The sequence below is a fragment of the Humulus lupulus genome, chromosome 3 (assembly GCF_963169125.1).
Source record: "Humulus lupulus chromosome 3, drHumLupu1.1, whole genome shotgun sequence".
In the NCBI taxonomy this organism is placed as follows: domain Eukaryota; kingdom Viridiplantae; phylum Streptophyta; class Magnoliopsida; order Rosales; family Cannabaceae; genus Humulus; species Humulus lupulus.
The window spans coordinates 46,608,159-46,633,143 of NC_084795.1; positions in this window are offsets into that span (position 1 = coordinate 46,608,159).

Sequence of the window (24,985 nt, forward strand, 5' to 3'; positions counted from 1 at the left end):
GGCATAGCGATCCTAGGAAGGATTAGAAGCTTCTTGACCGAAGAATTTGACAGAAAACAACCTAATCAAAGGTAATCTAAGTTTAAAGTTTTGAGTTTTTAGAGTTTCTAAGCTTTGAATTGGACTTTGTGAATTGTTGTGTTTTTGATTCGTTTGAACCTTAGGTTTTGAGGGTTTTGGTGCATTGGGAAGCTTGGGAACTTTGATTTAATGATTAGGGAATGTTTATGTATGTTTTTGGAGGCTTTGGAGTGTTAAAAACGTGTTTGGGAATGGCCCAGAGTTGAGGGCCGCGACCCTGTTCTTGGGGTGCCGCGGCCCTGCCTTGAAGAAGCAGGTGGAGTTTTTGTGCCTGCTGGGCGCCGCGGCCCTTGATGAAGGGCGCCGCGGCCCTTGCCTCAGTGAACTCTGGGGGCCGCGGCCCAAGATGCTAGGGTCGCAGCCCTTGCCCAGTTTTCGCCCCGTTTGCTCGTTTTGACCCTGGGAACCTAGTTTTAGGCCTTGGGAGTGTCCTTACTACCTGGATTAGTTTGGATTGATCTCTTTGAGGCTAGATGTTGGTTTGAGAACCTTTGATTATCATGTTATTAATGGTATCCTATAATGTGTTATGATTAGGTAATCGCTAAAGGACTAAAAACTAAACCGTTCTCAAGGGTCGTTCTTTTGTTCATTCTAGCTCGAATCAGAGGTAAGAAAACTGCACCCCAAATGTGACATGCATGGTTATTCATGAGGCATGTTGGTTGTATACATGTGGACATGAATTGAATGTGGAATACTTAGCAAATGTTGCTCACTTGTGCATGGTACTGACTCATTAGTCAGATTTGGCAAAGGTGCTAGTATCAACTGTGAAGCTGTGACTTATTAGTCAGGTTCGGTAGTGGTATTGGGCACTGGTCACATTGTGCTGACTCATTAGTCAGGACGGCCTTAGCGTGATCCACGCAAGCCAACAAAGATTAGATCTAATCGACTTTCTGCATTGGATGACTCAAAGAGCATTAATGCCGGACCGACCTCAAGTTCGATGAATATTATAAGTGCTTGTGTGGCTTACCCATCAGTCACTCACTTGTTAAAGTAGAGACTTACCCATCAGTCTCTCATTTGTTGAAGGCTAGTGGCTTACCCATCAGCCACTCTTCCATTTGAACTAGTGACTTGTTTATCAGTTACTCAGTATGGTTTACCAGAACCTCAAGTGATATTCACTCATCTGTTTGAAAGCTATGAGCTGTGTGTGATTATAATGATAATCATTTGATGATGTTTACATATAATGTTATGTTTTCTTGCTGGGCTTTGGCTCATGGGTGCTATGTGGTGCAGGTAAAGGAAAAGAATATCTCACCCAGCCTTGAGTGGAGAGCTTAGGTGGTGATGTGTACATATGCGGCCGCTTGACCACCACGGCCAAGGAGTTCTCAGAGGAACTAGGGGGTTTACCCTATTTTTGCCGCTTAGGTCGGCGGGGTTTGGAATTTTGGAACAGTAATGACCTTTTTGAGTTGTAAATAACCTGTAAATGTTCTTGTGGGCCCATGAACAGTTTTATGTATCAATAAAACATATCCTTTCCTTTTTACTGGTTTTCACCTTAACCTGTTAATAACACTTAGATCACGTTTTTAACCAAAGGACTCAGGCAATGAGTCAAATTTCTGGTTCACCGTTCACCGTAACTGTTCTGGGGTAACCAGGGCATTACAACTTGGTATCAGAGCAATGCCAAGGTTAAGGTTCCTGTAGACTGGCTGGGCATGTACACACATCACTGAAGTCAAGCTTGACTCATGGTTTGGTAACTATTGATGTAGTTATGTGTATAACTACCTAAATGTGGTGCATATGCTTTACCTGTGTGCATGAGACACTGTGTTGAACCTGTGCCCCTGAAATATTATGAATTGTTATGTGATACATGCTGAGTGCTGAATGCCATAAACATGTATCTGCTTGTGAATGTTGAATGACTGTGGAATATGATAATTGTCTGCTTGTTCTTGGACCGTGAGGCGGCAAGAGGTTTAGTTATTACTACATGACTGGCCGTATTGATCAATGTTTCAGCAAGGTATCAGATAAGAATGAATCTAGAACAGACAGATACTACAGCTGGCCAGAGTGATCAGGGCCAGAATAACAATAACAGCTAGGGTCAGGAAAATGACCAGTCTCAGATTCCACAGCCAGCTACTGCAAACTGGCAGCAATTGTTTAATGACTTGTAGGCTATAGTGTTGAAACAAGGAGAAGAGCTTCGTCTCCTGAGACAGCAACAAGTGCCTGCAGTGGTTAGTGTTTCAGAGGCACCTCCTATGTCGGTGCCAGTAGTTGGACAGCTGCCTGAGGTAAGAAATAAATGGGAACCTCTTTATGAAAGGTTCAGGAAGCAACAACCTCCTGTTTTTGAGGGCAGTGCAGATCCTGCCAAGGCAGAACAATGGATGAGCATGATTACCACTATCCTTGACTTTATAAGGGTAGCTGGTAGTGAGAGGGTGGCCTGTGCTACCTATATGTTTCGGGATGATGCCTGGATTTGGTGGGAAGTGATTACCCAGACCAGGAATGTTAATGCTCTGAGCTGGGAGGAGTTTCAGACCTTGTTTAATGAAAAGTATTACAATGATGCCATCAGGGCAGCTAAAGCTGAGGAATTCATCAAGCTAGTTCAGGGAAGCTTATCAGTTACTGAATATGCCTTAAAGTTTGACCGTTTGGCAAAGTTTGCCAAGGAACTGGTGCCCGCTGATGGGACTAGGAGAGAGAGATTCCTCCAGGGGATACAGCCCAGACTAGCCCGGGATGTACGTATCACCACTGTGGCGGGGGTTACTACTTATGCACAGGTGGTTGAGAAGGCACTCACAGCTGAGAGTGTAGAGACCAAGATCTGGCGTGACAGTGCAGCCAGAAAGGATTTCAGGAGGACAGTTCCTCCATTTGTGGGTTCTGGTAGGGGTGTTGTCCCCAGTGATCAGAAGAGGAAGGTTCCTGACACCTTCCCAGTTCCAGGTCCTGACAGGAGACCCCATGGTATTACAATGGGTCGTCTTGGGGGTAGTGAAGCCTGGAAGACTCGTCCTGAATGCCCTAGATGCAAGAGGCGCCATTTGGGAGAGTGTAGGGCAAAGGCCTGCTACTTGTGTGGAGCAGTGGGTCATCTTAAGAAAGATTGCCTCAGGTAGGGAAAGAAGAACCCAGGAAGGTGGACAGCTCGGCCCCAGCTCGAGTGTTCATGTTGACACAAGCAGAAGCTGAGGCTTCCCCTCAGTTGTTACAGGTCAGCTTCTTAGTGCTGGAATCCCTTATAATGTGTTGATTGATTCTGGTGCTACACATTCTTTTGTTGCTAGTAGCATTATTGATAGATTGTGTAGACCTTGTGATTTCTATGCTGTGGGATTTGGTACTTTGTTACCCACGGGAGAGTTAGTGGTATCCAGAAGGTGGGTCAGATCTTTGCCAGTGACAGTGGAGGGTAGAGAGTTGTCAGTGGACTTGATAGAGTTAGTTATGACTGACTTCGATATGATATTGGGTATGGATTGGTTGGCAAAGTATGGGGCAACTATTGACTGCAGAAGGAAAATGGTCACCATTGAGCCTGAAGGTGAGGATCCTTTTGTGTTTGTTGGTGCTGTGCATGGACCCCGCATTCCTATGATTTCTGTGTTGAGGGCCAGGGATCTATTGCAAAGAGGTTGCATTGGAATCCTAGCCAGTGTGGTTGACACCACCCAGGTCATGCCAGTGAGACCAGAGGATACTAGACTTGTTCGTGAATTCCTGGATGTGTTTCCAGAAGATTTGCCAGGATCGCCACCACACAGGGAAATTGAGTTCGTTATAGAACTGGCACCAGGGACGGAGCCAGTGTCTAGAGCACCATACAGAATGGTGTTGGGGTTTTATGCCCTAATTAAAACCCAAATTCTTTGTAATCTCATTTTATTATCAATAAAAGAATAGAAATCATTTTTTGACTTGGTCAATCGCTTTGCTCACATGTTTTATTTTCATGATTATTTGTTTAATATAAACTTCTATTAAATCCCGAGCATATAGCTAATCTTATTTATAGTGACATAATCACAGTGGAATATAAATATGATTATATGTTCAAAATAAGTTAGTCCTAAGATTAGTTAGTGCACCGGATTTACACTGACTTGCCAATCTACGATATGATCTACTTACACATTACAGTGTTATGTTCTTTCCAGAACATTAGCAAAGTAGATAAGATCGGATGTATTTGTTACATCGGACTGGACCGATATTGACAGTTGATAAGATAAGTAAACATACCGTTATTATCTATTCTAGTCATATCATATAGTTGACCATAGGTCAATTCATTCTCAATTCTGAGTGGTTAGTATTCTAACTGATTGTATTATTTGAGTTCTTTGACTTGTTCGTTACCAGCTTACCCTACGGACTAGCCCATACTTACATCTTGGGAACTCGGTAGTATAATTGAGTGGGAGTGTTAATCATAGATATGAACATCTATAGCTTCTGATGAAGAAGTGAAACGATGGTTTCCTTTTAGTTTGGTTCAATGTGTTAAATGATAGAGATCTCATTTCAGTAATTAAATTAGTTTACTGAAATATCATTTACAAGGAACTAAGTGTTTTAAGGATAAAATACAATGAGGGGTAAAACAGTATTTTAGTCCCATCTCATTGTAGACCGTCTATAGAGGATTGAGTGACAATTATGGTTGTAAAAATGGATAATTAATAGCGTATCTATATTTGTTATAGAGCGTTCTATGAATTCAAGAGTGCAATTCCAAGTCTATAGTGGAGTCACGAGGAATTAATAAGTTAGTAAATTTATTTGTTAGATTTATGATAACTTATTGGAGCTTGATTTCATAGGCCCATGGTCCCCATTGTACCTTGGATAAAATCATCTAGATAGTCTCAATTAATTGATTTAATCATCAATTAGAATTATCAAAGTTGACCAGGTCAATTTTGGATAGTTTCACAGAGTTGTGTAATTTTGAGAAGAAAAGAGAAATTATGGAAGATTTATTAATTAAGATAAATTGGTATCTAAATTAATAAATAAGTTTAAATCAAGGTTCAAATTATAAATAATTAATTTGATAAAGGATTTAAACAATTATTTAATTAATTAAATCAATAGAAAATAATACAGGCCTTGATTTTAAGTCCAATGGGCTTATAATCAAATGAGAAATTTCACGGGCTTATAGCCCATGATAATTTTGACCTAGGGCTTCAAAATGGCTATTATTTTATTAATTTTTTAATTAAATTAAATGGCCTAATTGAGTCTATAAAAGGAGTGCTTAGAGAGAAGTAAAAAAAAAACAGAAGTTTGATAAGTCACACGTCAGATTTTCTGATAGTTTTATATTCTCTCTAAACACAAGTCCTTTTCTAAGCCACTTTGTTATTTTCTCTTCTTCTCTCTATATCTATCTCATGTGTTGAGAATTGCCCACACTAGTCTAGGTGGTTCTAAGGATACATTGGAAGATCGTGAAGAAAATAGAAGATCGGTTCAGTTTCTTGGTAATACTCTGCGACAGAGAGGATACGAGAGTTAGAGAAACTGAAGGAATGACTCTTTAATTCCGCTGCGTATACTGTAAGTATTATATTTTTTTGTTTCTCTTTGAATTCAATTTTAGAAACATGTTTTAGGCTATCTCGTATTAATTTGTTTAATACTAGATATACATGAAAATAAATAAAGTTCCTGTATAAGCTAATCCAACAAATGGCCCCAACTGAATTGAAAGAATTAAAGGTACAGTTGCAAGAGTTGTTAGGCTTGGGTTTTGTTAGACCTAGTTTCTCACCTTGGGGTGCGCCAGTTCTGTTTGTGAAAAAGAAGGACGATTCTCTGAGGATGTGTATTGATTACAGGGAAATGAATAAGTTGACAATTAAGAATAAGTATCATTTGCCAAGGATAGATGATCTGTTCGATCAGTTGCAAGGTAAGAAGGTATTCTCAAAGATTGACCTTCGTTCTGGTTATCATCAGTTGAGGGTCAAGGAGGGAGACATACCGAAGACTGCCTTTCACACCAGGTATGTGCATTATGAGTTTCTAGTTATGTCATTTGGATTGACTAATGCCCCTGTTGCTTTTATGGATCTGATGAACAGAGTGTTCAAGGATTACTTAGACCAGTTTGTGATCGTCTTCATCGATGATATTCTGGTATATTCTCAGACTGAGTTAGAGCATGAGCAGTATCTGAGGTTGGTTCTACAGAGACTGAGAGAACACAGGCTGTTTGCTAAATTCAAGAAGTGTGAGTTCTGGTTGTCTCAAGTATCCTTTCTTGGACACATTGTTAGTAAGGAGGGGATTAAGGTAGATCCAACAAAGATCGAAGCGGTCAGAGATTGGCCAAGGCCAAAGAATGCTTCTGAGGTTAGAAGTTTCCTTGGATTGGCAGGTTATTACAGACGTTTCGTGGAAGGGTTTTCAAAGATAGCTGGTGCATTGACTGAGCTGACACGCAAGAATCAGAAATTTGTGTGGTCAGATAAATGTGAGAACAGCTTCCAGGAACTGAAGCAAAGATTGATTACAGCTCCGATTCTGAGTCTTCCAACAGACCAGGAGGAGTTTGTGATTTACTGTGATGCTTCTCATCAGGGTTTGGGCTGTGTTTTGATGCAATCAGAAAAGGTAATAGCTTATGCTTCTCGTCAGTTGAAGGAGTATGAGAAAAGGTATCCCACTCATCATTTAGAGTTGGCGGCTGTTGTTTTTGCCTTGAAGATATGGAGGCATTATCTCTATGGAGAGAAGTGTGAGATTTATACAGACCACAAGAGTCTGAAATACTTCTTCACCCAGAAAGACCTGAACATGAGGCAAAGGCGTTGGCTGGAGTTAGTAAAGATTATGATTGTGAGATTCTGTATCATCCAGGAAAAGCCAACGTGGTAGCTATTGCGTTGAGCCGGAAGGGTCCGGGATAGATTCATGGTATGAGGCTGATAGCCAGAGAGTTGGCATATGATATGACCAGAGCTGGTATTGAGCTGCTGGTGGGCCAGTTGGCTAACATTACGCTACAGTCTACGCTGTTGGAGAGAATCAAAGAAGGTCAGTTGAGTGATCCACAGCTGATCAAGATCAGAGAGGATGTTCTGGCTGGAGCATCCAGAGATTATTCAGTGTTTGAGACAGGCTTGTTGAGGTACAAAGGACAGATATGTGTTCCGTTAGACACTGCATTGAGGCGAGAGATTCTGGATGAATCTCATACTACACCTTACTCTTTGCATCCAGGCACCACGAAGATGTATCAGGATGTGAGATCGTTATATTGGTGGCCAGGGATGAAGATAGATGTAGTAGAGTATGTGGCTAAGTGCTTGACATGTCAATAGGTCAAGGCTGAGCATCAGAGGCCGGCAGGGTCATTGCAGCCTCTGGATATCCCAGAGTGGAAGTGGGAAGACATCACAATGGATTTTGTGGTGGGCTTACCCAGGACTACTGGTCAGCATGATTCTATTTGGGTGATAGTGGATCGCTACACCAAATCAGCTCACTTTCTGCCAGTGAGGACCACTTATATAGTTGATCAGTATGCAGATCTCTATGTGAGAGAGATCGTGCGCCTCCATGGAGCACCTAGGTCGATCGTGTCAGATTGGGACCCCACTTTTACGTCCAAGTTTTGGGGGAGTTTGCAGAAAGCCATGGGGACACAATTAAAGTTCAGTACAACTTATCATCCTCAGACAGATGGGCAATCTGAGAGGACAATTCAGATTTTGGAAGACATGCTGAGAGCATGTGTGCTGGACTTCTGTGGATCTTGGAGTAAGTATCTGCCTTTGATAGAATTCTCCTACAACAACAGTTATCAATCTACCATTGGAGTGGCACCTTATGAGATGCTGTATGGTAGGAAGTGCAGATCTCCCATTCATTGGAATGAGACAGGTGAAAGGAGATACTTAGGTCCTGATGTAGTTCAGAGGACCAGTGAGGCTATTGAGAAGATTAGAGCTCGGATGCTTGCTTTTTCAGAGTAGACAGAAGAGCTATGCAGATCCCAAGTGCAGGAACGTGGAGTTCCAGGTAGGAGACTATGTTTTCCTCAGGGTCTCGCCATGGAAAGGGGTGAGAAGGTTTGGGAAGAAAGGCAAGCTGAGCCCTAGATTTGTAGGTCCATTTGAGATCCTGGAGAGGATTGGTCAGGTGGCTTACAGATTGGCCTTGCCTTCGGCGTTGTCTGCCGTGCATAATGTGTTCCATGTATCTGCTCTTCGGAGGTATGTATCTGATGTGGGCCATATTTTGAGTTATGAAGATCTGGAGCTTGAACCAGATCTCTCCTTTGAGGAGCAGCCAGTTAAGATACTTGATAGAAAAGACAAGGTCCTCAGGAATAAGACGATACCTTTGGTTAAGGTATTGTGGAGGAACAGCAAGGTCGAGGAAGCGACCTGGGAGCTTGAGTCAGATATGCAGAGTCAGTATCCCGAGCTGTTCAGGTAAATTTTGAGGACGAAATTTCAGTAAGGAGGGGATAGTTGTAATGCCCCGAATTCTCTGATGAGGTTTAGTGGCGGTTTAGTAGGCCGGGAGGGCCGTAATTGTTTAATTACGCCATTAAATGAATATATGCATGTGTATGTGAATTATATAATGATATAATGATATATGCATGCATGTGGGTCCACATTTGAAATATTATGTTGTTTTGATAACTTGGCCCATTGAGGGTAAATTTGTGTATTTCGGTGCATGATGTGATTTGTGAATGAGATTCCATTATTATGGAGATATATTCGAGCTACTCGGCATGAGACGGTCATTCTTAGTGGATTAGCGGTTTTGTCATAACGGGGTCAATTTTGGGGTAATAGGAATGTTTATTTGATAATAAATTGGGAATATTTGAGATCAAGGTGGAATTCTGGAGGTTTTGACTATAATGTCCCGGGGGTGTTTTCGGGACCCCGAGCATTAGGTTTTATTTGAGGTTACTTAAGCTTGAAGTAGCTGTCAGATAGAACGTACGATTAGAAAACCTCTCGTTCTTCCTCTTTAGTTCATTTTTGCCACCCGAAGCATATTTGAAGAAATCTCGAGTTCTAGGAGTCGGAATCGAGCGAGGATCGAGGCATAGCGATCCTAGGAAGGATTAGAAGCTTCTTGACCGAAGGATTTGATAGAAAACAACCTAATCTAAGTTTAAAGTTTTGAGTTTTTAGAGTTTCTAAGCTTTGAATTGGACTTTGTGAATTGTTGTGTTTTTGATTCGTTTGAACCTTGGGTTTTGAGGGTTTTGGTGAATTGGGAAGCTTGGGAACTTTGATTTGATGATTGGGGAATGTTTAGGTATTTTTTGGAGGCTTTGGAGTGTTAAAAACGTGTTTGGGAATGGCCCAGAGTTGAGGGACGTGGCCCTGTTCTTGGGGTGCCGCGACCCTGCCTTGAAGAAGCAGGTGGAGTTTTGTGCCTGCTAGGCACCGCGGCCCTTGCCTCAGGGAACTCTGGGGGCCGCGGCCCAAGGTGCTAGGGCCGTAGCCCTTGTCCAGTTTTCGCCCTGTTTGCTCATTTTGACCCCGAGAACCTAGTTTTAGGCCTTGGGAGTGTCCTTACTACCTGGATTAGTTTGGATTGATCTCTTGGAGGCTAGATGTTGGTTTGAGAACCTTTGATTATCATGTTATTAATGGTATCCTATAGTGTGTTATGATTAGGTAACCGCTAAAGGACTAAAAGCTAAATCGTTCTCAAGGGTCGTTCTTTTGTTCATTCTAGCTCGAATAAGAGGTAAGAAAACTGCACCCCAAATGTGACATGCATGGTTATTCATGAGGCATGTTGGTTGTATAAATGTGGACATGAATTGAATGTGGAATACTTAGAAAATGTTGCTCACTTGTGCATGGTACTGACTCATTAGTCAGATTTGGCAAAGGTGCTAGTATCAACTGTGAAGCTGTGACTTATTAGTCAGGTTCGGTAGTGGTATTGGGCACTGGTCACATTGTGCTGACTCATTAGTCAGGACGGCCTTACTGTGATCCACGCAAGCCAACAAAGATTAGATCTAATCGACTTTCTGCATTGGATGACTCAAAGAGCATTAATGCCGGACCGACCTCAAGTTCGATGAATATTATAAGCGCTTGTGTGGCTTACCCATCAGTCACTCACTTGTTAAAGTAGAGACTTACCCATCAGTCTCTCATTTGTTGAAGGCTAGTGGCTTACCCATCAGCCGCTCTTCCATTTGAACTAGTGACTTGTTTATCAGTCACTCAGTATGGTTTACCAGAACCTCAAGTGATATTCACTCATCTGTTTGAAAGCTATGAGCTGTGTGTGATTATAATGATAATCATTTGATGATGTTTACATATAATGTTATGTTTTCTTGCTGGGCTTTGGCTCATGGGTGCTATGTGGTGCAGGAAAAGGAAAAGAAAATCTCACCCAGCCTTGAGTGGAGAGCTTAGGTGGTGATGTGTACATATGCGGTCGCTTGACCACCACGGCCAAGGAGTTCTCAGAGGAACTAGGGGGTTTACCCTATTTTTGCCGCTTAGGTCGGCGAGGTTTGGAATTTTGGAACAGTAATGACCTTTTTGAGTTGTAAATAACCTGTAAATGTTCTTGTGGGCCCATGAACAGTTTTATGTATCAATAAAACATATCCTTTCCTTTTTACTGGTTTTCACCTTAACCTGTTAATAACACTTAGATCACGTTTTTAACCAAAGGACTCAGGCAATGAGTCAAATTTCTGGTTCACTGTAACTGTTCTAGGGTAACCAGGGCGTTACACATGTCAAGTGTTCCTGACTGACCCCCATTTAGGAGAAATGTGGGAGCTTATTTTAAAGAATACTTTCTGACAACCGATCTGGTCGTAGATAATCCTGCCTTCCAGCTAGGAGGTAACGAGTTGTTTCTCATGTCTCTTTCTCTTTCTTTCATTTTCTAACTAGTACTTACTTTATTTTGTTTCACTGTTTTCTAGGCCTATGGGAAATTCCTCCTCCTACTTCTGGCATGCTCACTTGAGCACCTGCTATAACGCCTTGCTAATTAGGAACCGTTACGATGTGAGTTTAAATTAGTGCTGGACTCACTAGACGAGTCATTTGGACTAAAACATGCGATTAAGCAACTAATGGTTCTGGTATTAAAAATATTAGTCAAGGAATAAACATTTCCATTAAAAGAAAACTTTATTCTTTACATGGCTTCCCAAAATACAAGTTAATTTTTTTTTACAACTCAAGGATTACAAAATAAGCCAACCTAAGCGGCAAAACAGGGTCCAACCCTAGTTCCCCAATGATCTCTCAACCGTGGCGGTCGAGCAGACTGCATATGTACACATCGCCTCTAATGCTCTCTACCTCATGGTTGGCCAAGCTTCTCCTTACCCTTACCTGCACCACATAGCACCCGTGAGCCAAAAGACTCAGTAAGAAAACATATTAACAGACTTAGATAATAAACATAACATATCAGCATGCTTAACAGTAATAACTGAAACCAAGCAAGCACATTGTACAAGTAAGTGACCACAGGGTCACACAAGTGCGTATCGCACTTCTATTTATTCAAGTGGCATTCGAGCCAGTCAAGTGCATATTACACTCCCGGGGTGGCCTAGCCATAACTGCCTGCGCTCAGCCCGCATGGTGCCGACCATGACATATAAGTCGAGTCTTGTAAACCTTCGACTTATAAGTCGAGCCTTGTAAACCCTTAACTTATAAGCTGAGCCCTTTTAACCAAATATGCCCTCGAACTAATAGGCCGAGCTTTTAGTTAGGTGTAATAGACAGATCCTCGACTTATAAGTTGAGCTTTCTAGGCAGAAACAAACATACATATAATACATTCATCATTCACACTGATACAACGCATTACAGTGTACTTAAACATATATTCACAAACATAATTATAATGCTCATTAATTGGGCCCAAGACCTAATCATGTTTACATTTAACAGTTGGGCCAAGCCCTAATCGTATTACATTTGACAGCTAGGCCAAGCCCCAATCATGTTACAATTAACAACTAGGTCAAGCCCTAATCACATATCTCACACATCAGGTGCAGTTTTCTTACCTCGATCCTCGTGAGAATAATGAAACGACCTCGAGCGCTAACCCTGACCCGAGTCTGGCGGAAACGCTAGTCACAACACAAGTATATGTTCATTAGGAATTACCCCAAAACTCGAGTTCCAAATAGAACTCTAACTCTTAAAACCATTGTTCCTAGTTAACAGGGTGCTAAAAATGTCCCCGAGCCCCCAAGCGGGCTCCCAAATCTAATTCCCGAGCCCTTGGGCCTAGCCCTAAAAATCAACATCTCAGCATTTTAGGACCCCTGGCGCGGCCGCGCCCACAGAAAATTTGGAGCTTCTAGGCCATTGGCGCAGTCACGCCCCACAACTCAAGTCCTAAATTGGATTCCAATTTCCCCCTTTTTGGGACACTAGTGCGGTCGCGCTAGGTTGCTAGAAACCAAAAATCTGCCCGTAATTGGTGTTCTTCCCCAATTCGCAAACTCTGCGATTTCTCTACAATTTCAGACCCCAATTTTGAACTAACCATGTGTTTCTAACAGGATTCTAGCCACAAAAGCTGTAATGCCCTACCTCCTTAGAGTTGTTACTAAGTGGGTTTGAAACGTGCTAATCACTCGCTAATCAAGTTTTTAGGTTAAAATGTGTAGTTAATTAAAATGTAACTTGTTTAAATAAGATTTTGGTGTAAAAAGCCGGTCGTTCTTTTAGATCATGAAAAGGGTTACATTGGGATCCCAAAAACTATTATTTGAAAACAAATTTACAACTCAAAAAGTTACTTTACAGTCGGCCTAAGCAACAAAATCAATGTTCATGACCAGTTCCTCAAAATAACCCAGCCGTGGCGGCCAGATAGGCCAAACATGTATGCACCGCTCCATACCCTCTAACTCATGGTTGATTGATCTTTTCCTTGCCCTTACATGCGCCACAGAGCACCCGTGAGCCGAGGCCCAGCAAGAGAACCTTAAAGCACAACACACTATAATTTATCGCAGCAAATAAACACTTATTTAAACCGTTATTAGAATACACAATGGCACAGTAGCACAACAACATCATATCATAGCAGAACAACAGCACATAGGAACATAAACATAGCATCATAGCAACATATTAACACCTAAGCACAATAGCACAACATCTTAGCAGTAAAATATCACAGCGGTTCAATATTACAACAACATATGACGAACTAGCCAACAAGCTAAACACATAGCGGCCATGCCATCCCAAGAGCTTTACCAAGCCCTAGGTTCGCGGTCCACACCGTGAGGATATCCCAGGTATCCTTTAGTGTCTCGCCCTGGCAACTCGCACTCTGCGTGCTAACTCTGCTCCCGGCCCCTTGCCATACTCGGCTCTTGCCTCTCCCGGCTTGTGCCTCTCCCGGCTTGTGCCTCTCCTGGCTTCTGCCGCTCTTGGCTCTTGCCGATCAGTCACATTGACATATATGACATAGAAAACTATAAGCAATGCACACAGTACAACACACCACATAGTTCTATGGGTACAAACAATTCTCTTACCTGTGTCCCGAGCTTTCCATGCACCGATGTCCCGAGCATAGTCCCCTAGTCCGAGCCTCGCTGAACCCTAGTCACAACGCATCAACAATATTCATCCATCAAGTTCAACCCATTAAATAACTTTAGGTCATAATTCTAATCTCTAGGACATTGAATTCTATCAATCCGGGTGATAAATCCACACTGAGCCTTAACTATTGGATTCCCGAGCCTAAAACCTCATTAAAGCCCAAAAACACACTAAGCGCCGCGACCCCAAGAACCCATGCCGCGACCCACCTCAACCAAAGACCCCCAACCCCAAAACAGGGCAGGCGCGCCACAGCTCAAGCCAAGCCATGCTGCGGCCCGCCCTTCATCCTGGCCTCCAAATTGTTCTAGAGGGCCGCGGCTTAGCAAGAACAATGCCGCAGCCCGACCCTTCGAACCTAGAAAAATGCTCCATTTTTACCACGAAAACCCAGCCAATTTACCCCAAAATCAACCTAACAATCCAACTCAATCATCACAACAGTTCTAGAGTGATCCCAGCAGCAAAACCCAACAGAAACTAAACCTAAACCTCATCTAGAACTCAAAGATGATTCTTCATCTTACTCACATGCAACACTCTAAAAACACCAGCAAAAATTCAACACAATTCATCAAGTTAGAAGCTTACCTTGTGCTTAATTGAACCTCTGAATTATTTCCATAAGTCCCAAGCTTCTAGCCCCCAAAATTCCAGCTTAATTCCTTAGTCCCTGGTTAGTTTTTCACCAACAAAATCCTCCAGCTTCTAGAGAGAAGAGAGAACCGAGAGATAGAAAGAGAGAGAGTTGGTTTCCTAAAGTTCTGAACACTTCCTCACTTTTGTTTTATTTAACTTAAGTCTCTAAGGTTACCTCAAAGGCTCGGGGTACCAAAAACGTCCCTGAGGGAAAAATGGTAAATTTCCCCAACATTCCCTCCTAAATGTTCTAACCTCAAATATATCTCCAAATATTTATTTCCATAACCCAATAACCCAATAAAACATCTTATGCTCGAAATACCCCTCGACTCACCCCAAGTCGGGTATTCGACCTCGTTGTGACTTTCTAGCTAAACAACTCCCTAGGACTGTCTCGGATCGTGCAACACAGATATATCACAAATACCATAATTATTACATTTATTCCCTTATCGGGCTAAAATTACAAACATGCCCCTAATAACCAAATAGGGCCCACACGCATATTTAATTCACCTAAACATGCATCTCTAATCCCATACTCATCAAAATTCATATATTATAATATTAAATTACTTATTGCCCTCCAGGCACGCTAATCAAGGCCCTAAGTCTTATTAGCAAATTCGGGATGTTACAACTATCCCCTCCTTACAGAAATTTCATCCTTGAAATTTATTCAAACCTCTCTGGATAATAATCCCATAACCCCGGCTACGACCCTAGAACCAGGTTCTCCACCTTATCATTACTTGCAGTACTAACACCAGAAGGATGTTCTAGGTTGTATGTTTCTATCTCTTGTGTCTAGGGTTTTACCAACTTTCTTTTGTACAAAAAGTTCCTCTGAACCTCCAGGACCTCTTTGCCCGATCAGGGGTAGTACTCACACTTCTCCCCTTAATTGGCACCGATAATATTTCACGAGCCTTTATCCTCCCATGTTGGAGTAAGGCCAGCTGTAGGCCCTTATCCCAATCCTTATTAGGATCTTGCAGATCTATCCTAACCTAGGATCAAAATTTCTTCCTCCTTTCCCCAAACTCTTTTACCTTACTCAACCCATAGTATTCGATGAGGTACATAATCCTTAGTCTTGGAATCCCACGTTTCAGTACTCAAATTTGTGAACTCTACACCCTTCGGTAAGGTAAACACTCAAACCCTGAGCTATTCTTCCAAGTGAGCCATGTATAACTGTAACAGTTAATTCAAGGTTTCCTCCACATATTCATCACCTTTTATGACCCTTTCCTGAACATGGGAACCCAAGAGTCTTAATCTAACATTGTCGACTTGGTGTTTAGTGGGGAGACATGATCTTCTTCCATACACACCCCCTCTTTGGCATCTTGCTCACACAAACCATAGTGTGTCAATACAATAGATCTGGTCATAGCTTTTCACATTCACTCACCTTACCTACAAACTGAGGTGATTCACCTTTTATGGTCAATAGCTATACTTCTTCATTCTAACCTTAGGATTTCCTAGAGTAATAATAGCCCTTCTGGCTTCTAATTATCACTTCCCACTTACCAAAAGATCAAGTCGTGGGCCTCCCAACACTCAACTCCCTGGATACACTAGTTGTAAAGAGGTAACCCAACACTCACCCCGTGTCTTATCTTCAATACCAGCACCCACCGAATCATTCACCCAATTCACATATCCTAACTAATCTGTGCTAAGGCGATGAAATTCTTAACCATTTCTTACAAAATCTTCTTCCTGTGTTCAACTGTTTATTCCTAGAGGTGCACCTATTACTCATCAATCTCAGGCTTCGAGCCAGTCTCACTCATTTCTCCATCCTAACTGTGGCTAACCAGCACCACTTATCAACTTGACTTCCCATGTAGAACATCTAAGTCCTTACCCATATATCTAGTTATAGGGTTCAGGCGATCACTCCTTTAATGTGTATACAGGCGCACCCTAGTCCTTGATGCACTATACTAACACCCCATGTTCCAAACAAGGACGCTGCCCACCATGTCATCCTCCTATACTCGTCCATTCTGTGCATACCCTCATACCACGACGTGCAGATCAACCCCCTTATTCCCATCTCTAGAAGTCCATCACACCACCATCAACACAAACAAATTCCAGATTCCTATATTACTTCTATCTAGGGTATAACCATCCCCAAGGACGTCTCAGACAGAAGTCGTGGTGCCTCACTGGTCCCACAATGTTTCTTTAACAATTGCCTTGCAGTTTTAATCTTGGCTGATTTATGCGTAACCCCATCACTTCCCATTAGATAACCTTAACTATCAACTAGAGAATTAAGAGTTTATCCTTTCTGAAATTTCACCTGCAATCTTTGCTTCCCAGCCTCAGCGATGACAACCCGGGAATTCCCATATTATGTTCCTAACCAAAAGTAGTCCCAAACCATTCCTGACAAAGTTACATATAACTTACCTAAATAATTCCTTCATTCTTAGCAGTGGATAACTTCTCCTAACAATTACCTTGTTTGGCTTCCACATACAGCATATACTCTTGCAGACTTGACCCTCTCCTTAACCCATGACATTGGCATGCCCTATTGTAAAATGTTCTGTCTCATCACCTTTAAGTTAAGAAACTCCCTTGACTGAACCTTTAAGTTTAGCTATTCAATTAGTGTCATTATTCACGATGTCTCTGGTGCTAGCTCTATTCCTGCCTTATTCCCGTAGTACGCTTTATACCCTAGTCATGACAACAATCTTGACAAACCCTTGCATACCCATTGAAATTCCACGGACCCGTCCAATTCCTTTGATCTACCTAGCATAACCTTAGTGGTACCTACCACTATGGCTAGACACTTCGAAGTCACAATCGAGTCCCCTTATCAGCCAACTGATTCATACTTACGACTATGCTAGGGCCATTGCGTAACTATCCCAACCAGTTCCTGCTACAAATTTTCTGCATGTACTACTTTGTTTCATTCCTTGGTATTTACCAACTTTTATCAAACACAAAATCTCAAGACCCACAACATTCTGTTCATTCGGTAGATATCCCATGTCTATATCTCCATTAAAAGGTACGTAGCACCAAACTCAATTAACATAATATAAAGAACAAGAACTAGAAGACCCACCTGTCATTTTCGAGGAACCAACTTTGGGCTCTGGCCGCCCTCAAGTAGACTCTCGAACCGAGGTCGAGCTATCTGTACTTCTGGATTCTTCTGTCTTCAATTCCGGATAATGTTTCATGATGTGCCCAACTATCCAACACAGAAAACATGTCTTCGCTCGGCACTTACCCAAATGGCATCTCCTACACCTGACACACACTGGATAACTTCTCCAGACCTCATTGCCGCCTTGGCGACTGCCCTGAACATCATGTCTGATAGTGGTAGAATTATCAGAGGTCTCTTTTCTGACTACTAGGTCCTCCACCCCAACCTGTTCTTACAAATGGGGGGACACTTGCCTGGGCTTCCAGCCCCACGACACCCTCGCTCCATATCGCACCTCCTGCGTCCTCTATGGCAAAGGCATTCCCTACCATTAGAGCATAAGTAGAAACCTCATGAATTGGAGCAACCCTAACTCTATGGGCCACCCTAGGGTTTAGCCCTCGAACAAATCATTCCTTTCAGGCTACGTCTGTTGGCACCAAATCAAATGCGAACTTGGCTAACACATTAAATTTGTCAACATATTCTGCCACCGTCTTACTGCCTCGAACCAAGTTCATAAACTCATTGGTCGTCGCAATTCAGACTGTGTCACCATTGTACCTCTTGTTGAACAATAGTCGGAACTCCTCCCAACCCATCATAACAACATTTCAGGTCTGTGATACCACCTCCCACCATGTTCGGGCATCCTCCCGTAGCATGTACGTGGCACAAACCACTCTATCATTGCCTTCTGCTCCTATATAGTCAAGGATGGAGCTAACCATGCCCATCCACCGTTCAGCTCCGAACGGATCTAAACCTCCTTCAAAAATTGGAGGATAAAGCCTTTAGAATCTTTCATACATTATTTTCCACCTACCTCCACTCTCAGACTGAATCAAAACTGATGCCAATGTTGTAGAAACACACGGAGCAACATTTCTGGGTGGAATCCACTGTCTCAACCACCTAATCTCTTCCTCCTGCTTTTGTAATCTAGCCTGCATGTCATTGAACACCTGCTGTTAACCCCCGGGAACAAATGGAGGATTCTGGTCCCGAATACTATCTGCAATCCCAGTATTAACAATGCCTGCACCCCTTACCTATCTTTGATGCATAACTTCTAGATCTGTCTGCAGTCAATGACTCAATCCATCAGATATGATCATCTCTTTCGGAACCACTCCCAAGCATGGCCAGACAAACAAGAGGAATAACAAGCACAAATGTATATATATTTTTCATGCTCCCTAAACTAACAAGCAGATAAAGTCATTCTATTAAGAAATTACACAAATACTTCATTCAATACCAACTGACCCTAAGTTGAGCTTGTATCTGGCAATGAGCGCATACATGTTCAGTCAACTTTCCAGGAGCAATAAACCTTGGCACGCTCTGATACCAAGTTGTAACGCCCTACCTTCTTAGAGCCGTTACTAAGTGGGTTTAAAATGTGCTAATCACTCGCTAATTGAGTTGTTAGGTTAAAATGTGTAGTTAATTAAAATGTAACTTGTTTAAATAAGATTTCGGTGTAAAAAGTCGGTCGTTCTTTTAGATCATGAAAAGGGTTACATTGGGATCCCAAAAAATATTATTTGAAAAAAAATTTACAACTCAAAAAGTTACTTCACAGTCGGCCTAAGCGACAAAATCAATGTTCATGACCAGTTCCTCAAAATACCCTAGCCGTGGCGGCCAGATAGGCCAAACATGTACGCACCGCTCCATGCCCTCTAACTCATGGTTGCTTGATCTTTTCCTTGACCTTACCTGCGCCACAGCGCACCCGTGAGCCGAGGCCCAGCAAGAGAACCTTAAAGCACAACATACTATAATTTATCGCAGCAAATAAACACTTATTTAAACCGTTATTAGAATACACAATGGCACAGTAGCACAACAACATCATATCATAGCAGAACAACAACACATAGGAACATAAACATAGCATCATAGCAACATATTAACACCTAAGCACAATAGCACAACATCTTAGCAATAAAATATCACAGCGGTTCAATATTACAACAACATATGACGAACTAGCCAACAAGCTAAACACATAGCGGCCATGCCATCCCAAGAGCTTTACCAAGCCCTGGGTTCGCGGTCCACACCATGAGGATATCCTAGGTATCCTTTAGGTTCTCGCCCTAGAAACTCGCACTCTGCATGCTAACGCTGCTCCCGGCCCCTTGCTGTACTCGGCTCTTGCCTCTCCCGGCTTCTGCCGCTCCCAGATCTTCCCGCTTCCAGCTCTTGCCTCTCCCGGCTCTTGCCTCTCCTGGCTCTTGCCTTTCCCGACTTCTGTCGCTCCCGGTTTCTGCCACTCCCGGCTCTTGCTGATCAGTCACATTCACATATATGACATAGAGAACACCAAGCAATACACACAATTCAATACACCACATAACTCTATGGGTACAAACAATTCTCTTACCTGTGTCCTGAGCTTTCCACGCATCGATGTCCCGAGCACAGTCCCCTAGTCCAAGCCTCGCTGAACCCTAGTCACAACGCATCAATAATATTCATCCATCAAGTTCTAACCCATTAAATAACTTTAAGTCATAATTCTAATCTCCAAGACATTGAATTCTATCAATCCAGGTGATAAAATCCATCGAACCTTAACTATCGGATTCTTGAGCCTAAAACCTCCTTAAAGCCCAAAAACACATTAAGCGTTGCGGCCCCAAGAACCCATGCCGCAGCCCGCCTCAACTAGAGACCCCCAACCCCAGAACAAGGCAGGCGCGCCGCGGCCCAAGCCAACCCATGCCGCAGCCCGCCCTTCATCCTGGCCTCCAAATTGTTCTAGAGGACCGCGGCTCAGCAAGACCAATGCCGCAGCCTAACCCTTCGAACCTAGAAAAATCCTCCATTTTTACCATGAAAACCCAGCCAATTTACCCCAAAATCAACCTAACAATCCAACTCAATCATCACAACAGTTCTAGAGTGATCTCAGCAGCAAAACCCAACAGAATCTAACCCCAAACCTCATCTAGAACTCAAAGATGGTTCTTCATCTAACTCACATGCAACACTCTAAAAACACTAGCAGAAATTCAACATAATTCATCAAGTTAGAAGCTTACCTTGTGCTTAATTGAACCTTTGAATTATTTCCCTAAGTCCCAATCATCTAGCCCCCAAAGTTCCAGCTTAATTCCTTAGTCCCTGATTAGTTTTTCACCAACAAAATCCTCCAGCTTCTAGAGAGAAGAGAGAACCGAGAGATAGGGAGAGAGAGTTGGTTTCCTAAAGTTCTGAACACTTCCTCCCTTTTGTTTTATTTAACTTAAGTCTCTAAGGTTACCTCAAAGGCTCGGTGTGCCAAAAATGTCCCTGAGGGAAAAATGGTAAATTTTCCCAACATTCCCTCCTAAACGTTCTAACCTAAAATATATCTCCAAATATTTATTTCCATAACCCGATAACCCAATAAAACATCTTATGCTTGAAATACCCCTCGACTTACCCCGAGTCGGGTATTCGACCCCATTGTGACTTTCCAGCTAAACAACTCCCTAGGACTGTCTCGGATCGTGCAACACAGATATATCACAAATACCATAATTATTACATTTATGCCCTCAACGGGGTAAAATTAAAAACATGCCCCTAATAACCAAACGGGCCCACACGCATATTTAATTCACTTAAACATGCATCTCTAATCACATACTCATCAAAATTCACATATTATAATATTACATCACTTATTGCCCTCCAGACACGCTAATCAAGGCCCTAAGCCTTATTAGCAAATTTGGGACGTTACAAAAACATTATACTAAGCCTAGGCAACAAAACCCACTACTCAATCCATCATAAAGACAACATACAACTCAACTAGGAATCAAAAATATAAAAAAACATAGAAACACCATTTGAATGTCAAAACAGGGGGATCTCACCTCTGAATTTCAAATTTCCTGGGGTTGATGATGGCCCTAGCAATCTCTAATCCCAGTTTTCAACTGCTACTCCATAAGGTTCCCATTCAATTTTCACCAAAATTGGACTTGGTTTGGTTTCTAGACAAAAATCTCTTCAAGCTTCAATCTACACACAAGGAGAGGAAGGAAATGAGCTAAAAATGTGAATGAGCCTCCTCAAGGGCTGCTGCCTAGATAGTTTACCCATGTGGTCAAATGACCACAATGCCCCTTGCCCCTTTTACCACAATGGTTACTGCTAAGGGCAAAATTGTCATTGGGCATAATTCTTGCTAATCTCAAATCATCTCATATAATCCCAACTAATCTATCAACCAATATGCATCAATTAATTCCAGGTAATTTACCAAATTACCAAAATACCCCTAAGCTCGCCCCTAGCCAGGTATTTTACTCCGTTGTGATTTTTCCGCTAACTTGCTCCCTAGGATTGCCTCATGCCAGATAACTCAAATATATCCACATAATAATGTGGTCATGATTACATATCACACATATTTACAATTATACCCTCATCGGGTCAAAATTACGAAAATGTCCTTCTAATAAGAAACGAGCCCACATGCACATTTAATACACTTAAACATGAAAGGATAATCATAACATAATACAATTCACACAATTCACGTAATAACATGCTCATAACACATAAGCACCTAATTAACTCAATTATTGCCTCTCGTCTCCCTAGTCCAGGCACTAAGCCATATTAAGGAAATTGGGGCATTACACCTGCATTGAACAACCTTCCTTCCAATGAGAAGAACTATAAGTTCCTCATAACTAGTGCCAACCTTAGATTGGTTGGCTTGCTCGAAACCCACCAAACCAATGAAAGCGTAACTAGAGAACGAGTTGCAGAGCAGGTAGTTGGTGAGGAGATTGGGCAATCTGAGCAACACCAAGCGACCCCCACCCCTCTGAGGAGGAGGGGAACGAGGATAAGCATAAGGGAGCAAGAATATGCTTCTCGCCCCAAGGTTTATGCACCTTCCACAAACAAAGGGAAGGGTAAGCATGTGCTGGAGGAGGATGATGAGCTCCTTAACATGTTGTTCTTTTCCTTTGACGATGACGAGGACCTCCCATGTAATAAAAAATGCCTTAATTCTTTTGTAGTTAAACGTAGACATAAGCTATGTACTTATATTTTTTGAGCAATAATATAGATATAAAACTGTCTATGTGGTAAGTATACTACTCGTTCCTTTTTATATTCTCTGAAGAAATATAACACGTGTGCTCCTGATTACAGCGATGTCGGAAGCATATATTTCTTATCCGTATGCCTCACCACCTTCTTTGACGAAGAAGACAGCTAAAAGGAAAGCTACTCCTAGTGTCGGCTCGAGCAAAGAGCCCGCAACCAAGCAAGCCAGGGGAGACCCTCCTGCCCCAGCTTCTCTAGCTGCTCCAAGCCAAACTCCTCTTAAGCAGCCAACCAATAAGACTCCACCAGCTAGCCTCCTCCAGCTAGCACTTCTCCCGCAACCTCGGCAATTGACTACTCCACGCCTTTAAAAATATTGGAAAGTCTTAAGTCCTCAGCCGAGGCCATTTGCTCCTGGACCCAAAAGCTTGCCCAACACCGCCAAAGTGCTGAGGCCTTTGCCAACCTCGAGCATGTATCTGTTGATCAGGTCCTTGGTCGGGCCATGTCTAAAATCTTGTTGGTATGTATTTGTTTCATTCTTCAAAAATTATATTTCTTTTTTTAAAGTCTTCTACTCGATCCTAACCTTCTTATTTTTGCAGGGTATGATGACCCTGGCTCATACCCGTCCTCGAGCATTGAAAGTTGTTCAATCGCTCGTAAGGTCAAGGGTCATTGTGAAGAAGTTTAAGGATGCCAACACACTCAACTTCCAGCAGGCCAAGGAGCTCGAGGAGGATCTTAAGGGAAATATTCTTGAGATTGAGGGCAAGAGAAAAGTGATACATGCACTCCAGGAGAAGGAGACAAAGCAGGCATGTCTCATCAGGGAGCATGCGTAGAAACAAAATAGCCTCGAGGAGCGAGTCCAGCAGCTCGAGACAAAGCAGAAGAGGCTTGAGGATGAACTAGCCCAACAAAATAAAAAGCACTCCTCGGACTTGACCATGTTTAAGAGTGTCGCCTTCAATTGTTTTTTCATGTTTTGGAAAAACAACAAGGAAGAAATTTTTGACTATCTGCCTGCCAACCTCTGGGACAAACAAATTGCCAAATGTGTTACCCGTGAGGAGGAGGATCTTGCTGTTGCTGTAGCGACCCAAAACTCATAGTAAGGATTAGTATGTTGTTTAATGTGCCTATAGGGCATAATTGGAAATTATGTGATTTTGATTAAATATATATGTGATTATGTGGATTATGTGAGTTATATTATGATATGACTACATATGCATGTTTATGTGTATTAAATGTACTTGTAGGCCCGCTTTTGTTAAAAATGGGCATTTTCGTAATTTTGACCCATTGAAGGTATAACATGTAATTTGATATGTTATGTGCTAGAGACCACATTATTATGTGGATATATTCATAATATTCGGCACGAGTCGATCCTTTCGAGAAATTTAGTAGAAAAGCCACAACAAGGATTAATACCCAGCTCAGGGTGAGCCAAGGGGTATTTTGGTAATTTTACACATTTTGGGATTTATTGATAAATGAGAGTATTTGATTGGAAATAAATTATATTGGATGATTGGTTGGTTAATTTGGAGATTACGGATGCAATTTGTGGTTTAGTGGGAAATTAGGCTAAATGACCAAAATGCCCTTAGGGGACTAATAGAAGGGTAAGTTGAGCTAGGCGTAAAATAGCCATTTGACCTATTTGATAGAAAAATTGGCTAAATATGGAGCAGTCACGTTTGGGGCAAACATTATTCACATATGGTCATTTTCAAAGACTCTTCCAAGAACACAAGCTAGTCTTGGCTAGGATTTGAGGAAATTTCTTGGAAATTTGGGGTATTTGGAAGGATTAGGAGTAAGACCATCATACCAAGTATAAAGGTTTCAAAATTTAGAGGAGGTAAGAACCCATTTGCTCTGTTTTCTTTTCAAATTGTGGTGTTCTTGGTTAAGTTGATGTTAAGCTAAATTATGTTGGTTTGAAGATTTTAGGAGATTTTGGAGCTGCTAGTGTTGATAGAAACATGATTTGGTGGTTGTTTTTAGCTTGGTACAGAGGTTGAAATCCATAATTCTCGGATTCAGGTAAGTTTCTAAGCTTTGAACTCAAAATTGTAATTTGTAAGATTTAGTGTATATTGTTTAGATTTTGGTACTTTGGAGCTTGGGATTGGGTTTTCTAGTGAGTATCAAATGTTTTGTGGTTAAGAATCAATTGAAAAATCTATTTTGGGTCGATTTCGGTGTTGGGTAATGCAGAGTAAAATCATAGTTCTGGGTTTTCTCATGGTAGCCCCGCGACGCTTGAGGCAAGCGTCGCGACCCGCTTGAGTTTCTTCAAGTGTGGGTTTTCCTCAGAACGTTGTGGCACCGCGACCTTTTAGAGGGGGAGCCATGTCATTAATTG